The sequence below is a fragment of the Lithobates pipiens genome, unplaced genomic scaffold (genome assembly GCF_037356315.1).
Source record: "Lithobates pipiens isolate NorthernLeopardFrog02 unplaced genomic scaffold, aLitPip1_a1.2 Scaffold_18, whole genome shotgun sequence".
Lineage (NCBI taxonomy): Eukaryota > Metazoa > Chordata > Amphibia > Anura > Ranidae > Lithobates > Lithobates pipiens.
This window is the reverse complement of record NW_027507758.1, coordinates 649,928,067-649,931,330: the sequence shown is the minus strand read 5'-3', so window position 1 is coordinate 649,931,330 and position 3,264 is coordinate 649,928,067. Positions and strand designations below refer to the sequence as shown.

General features: G+C 41.1%; 1 long non-coding RNA gene across 1 annotated transcript; it reads right to left on the bottom strand.

Annotated features, from left to right (window-relative positions):
• Nucleotides 1–805: 805 nt before the first annotated feature.
• On the bottom strand, nt 806–2,695 carry LOC143989332 (uncharacterized). The gene is made up of 2 exons (XR_013277015.1): nt 2,580–2,695; nt 806–1,584 (listed from the first exon to the last, which is right to left on the bottom strand). It is a non-coding gene; the product is annotated as an uncharacterized LOC143989332 (long non-coding RNA).
• Nucleotides 2,696–3,264: the final 569 nt, after the last annotated feature.

The following is a 3,264-nucleotide window of genomic DNA, read 5'->3' as shown; positions in this document are numbered from 1 at the left end:
GTGCCATCAGAGGATCGCAATGGACGCATTTGGTGTTTGCAAACCCTTCCTCCTTCTAGTATGAGAGAGGAAGGGATTGCACACACCAAACACGTCCATTGATCACTCATGATGGTACATAGCACATGTTGACATTACCAATTTTTGGTGTGCATCTTCAAAATTTGGCTTTACCCCTTGTTTGGTGTAAATAGTTCAAAATCTGATTTTATTATTTTAAATTTTTGTGATAATTGTATTTTTGATATATTTATATATTTTTATGTTTACCAAAAAAAAAAAAAAAAAAAAAAAAAAAAAAATAATAATTTTTAAAAACAAAAAAAATATAAAAAACAAATATTTTTAAAAAAACAATTTCACAAAAAAAAAAAAAAAAAAAACACAAAAAAAAAAAAAAAAGATCTAAATAAGAGGCACTGGTTTTAATGTGCACTATTAAAAAATCAAAAAAAAATGTGTGTGTCTACTTCTTTCAATACTCAATACCAGTTTGTAAAGTCATTTTGTGTTTTCTGTCACAAAGGGCCTTATTTCCTATTGTCAAAAACCACTTTGCTATACAAATGCACTAGGACAAGAATATGCAATTAGTGGAAATCCAGCTGTTGCAGAACTACAAGTCCCATGAAGCATAGCAAGACTGGCAGCCACAAGCATGAGACCCAGAGGCATGATTGACTTGTAGTTTTGCACCAGCCGGAGGTTGGCCAATTGCATATCCCTGAATTAGGACAATGTAGGATACAAGCAACGTGAAAAGCAAACAAGAACCAAACTTAAAAATTTGAACAGACAAGACATATTTCAAGAAAAAGATTTTTTTTATTGGTCAGCTGGCATTGGAATAGCCCCCCTACCATTAAAATAGCTGACATACCGGTCACGCACCTCACGTGCTGTTTGGGGGGCTAAGCCAGGAAGGGCATGATCCAGCCCTGTCAGTTCTGGAAGCCTGAGTCCGGCCTCAGGCCCAATAGGCTGCAGGTACTGGTTACCAGAAAATTTCCTTAAAAAATTGTGTAGAATGCAGCAGCACAGAACAACATAGTTGAGTTTATATTCTGCCAGGTTGATGGCTGTCAGCAACAGACGGAACCGGCTGGCCATAATGCCAAAGGCACTCTCCACAACCCTTCTTGCTCTGGCCAGCCGGTAATTAAAAATCCTCCTCTCCGGGGTGAGGGTCCTTTGGGGGAAGGGTCTCATGAGATGTTCACTCAGACCAAACGCTTCGTCAGCCAGAAAAACAAACGGGAGCCCCTCCACATTTTCGGCATCTGGTGGCAAGTCCAGGCCACCAGTGGTAAGACGGTGGCAGAACTCGGTCTGCCTAAAGACTCCTCCGTCAGACATCCGGCCGTTCTTCCCCACATCCACATAAAGGAAGTCACATTGTGCCGACACCACCGCCATTAGCACCACACTATGGAACCCCTTATAGTTCCAATAGTAGGACCCCGAATGGGGTGGGGGCACAATCCGCACATGTTTCCCGTCGATGGCCCCTCCGCAGTTGGGGAAGTCCCAACGGGCAGCGAACTGGGAAGCCACAGTCTGCCATTCCTGTGGCGTTGAAGGAAGCTGAAACAAAAAAAAAAAAAAAAAAAATTAGTCATTAAATAAAAACAATTCATAACAAAGAAAATTCAAAAACATTTTGGAACAACAGTTAAACAGAAATCTTGCTAATTTGTTTTCTGCCAAGAACAAAAAAAAGTAGGCGGACCAATTCACAGATTAATCAGCCCTCTGATGGACCAGGGGACATAAATTAGGTGGGTAAGTGGGGTGGGGGGGGGGGACTAATTACTAAGTCCACAACACATGAACATAATTTGAGTGGGGTGGGGACTAATTACTAAGTCCACAACACATGAACATAATTTGAGTGGGGTGGGGACTAATTACTAAGTCCACAACACATGAACATAATTTGAGTGGGGTGGGGACTAATTACTAAGTCCACAACACATGAACATAATTTGAGTGGGGTGGGGACTAATTACTAAGTCTACAACACATGAACATAATTTGAGTGGGGAGGAATAATTAATGAGTTGACAATCCATATCTCTCTCTATATATCTCTCTCTATATATCTCTCTCTCTCTCTCTCCACACAGGATGTATACACAAAAAAGGTAAAAAGCTAAAAAAAAAATAAAAAAAAAAAAACACATTTAAAGAAAAAAAAAGTGACACAAAACAAAAAAACATTTAAAGAAAAAAATAAAGACACCAAAAATATATATATATATATAAATAGGCGGACCAATTCACAGATTAATCAGCCCTCTGATGGACCAGGGGACATAAATTAGGTGGGTAAGTGGGGTGGGGTGGGGACTAATTACTAAGTCCACAACACATGAAAAAAATTTGAATGCTAAAAAAATGACACAAAAAAAAAAAAAACATTTAAAGAAAAAAAAAAATGACACCAAAAAAAAATATATAAAAAAATGTGCATGCATTCATATAAAGGGGACATTCACATCATATTCCTGTCATGGATATTAAAAGTCATGATGAAATTAATACAAACATACAATGCAATATTAAAATAACAAACTTACCTTAATATAGTCCTTCTGCAGGACCCGAATAATGGCAGAACAGGTCTCTGGAATAATGATCCCCAGAGCCTGGGGGGAGATGCCTGTCGAGAACTTGAGGTCCTGAAGGCTTCTCCCTGTCGCCAAGTAGCGCAACGTGGCGACGAGCCTCTGCTCCGGAGTGATGGCTTGCCGCATGCAGGTATCCTGCCTGCTGATATAAGGGGTCAGCAAAGCCAGCAGACGGTGAAAAACGGGGTCCGTCATCCTGAGATAATTCCTGAAATCATCAGGATTATTCTCACGGATCTCACGGAGTAAAGACATATGAGAGAATTGGTCACGCTGGCGCAACCAATTCTTTGTCCATGAACTCCTCCTCACCCTGTTCACAGACTGGGCTCGGGTCAAAGAATTAACCCCAACACCAAGCCCCCATACAGCACCAACTCGTTCCCGAGTACGTCCACACTCCATGGCTTTGAAACGGTCGGCTGGACAGACAAGCTCAACTGAACGCACTGAAGAACAGCCAGACCTATGAAGAACGACCTGAAACCCAGAAACGAGCGGACCAGAAGCGCCTAATAACAGGTACAACTGATCCACGCGTACCGAAAGACAGATACAAACCTCACAGGTAGACTGCGCCGCAGTGAACGGACAAATTAAGCTGAAGTCTGAAAAGCGCGAATCGTCTCTAACC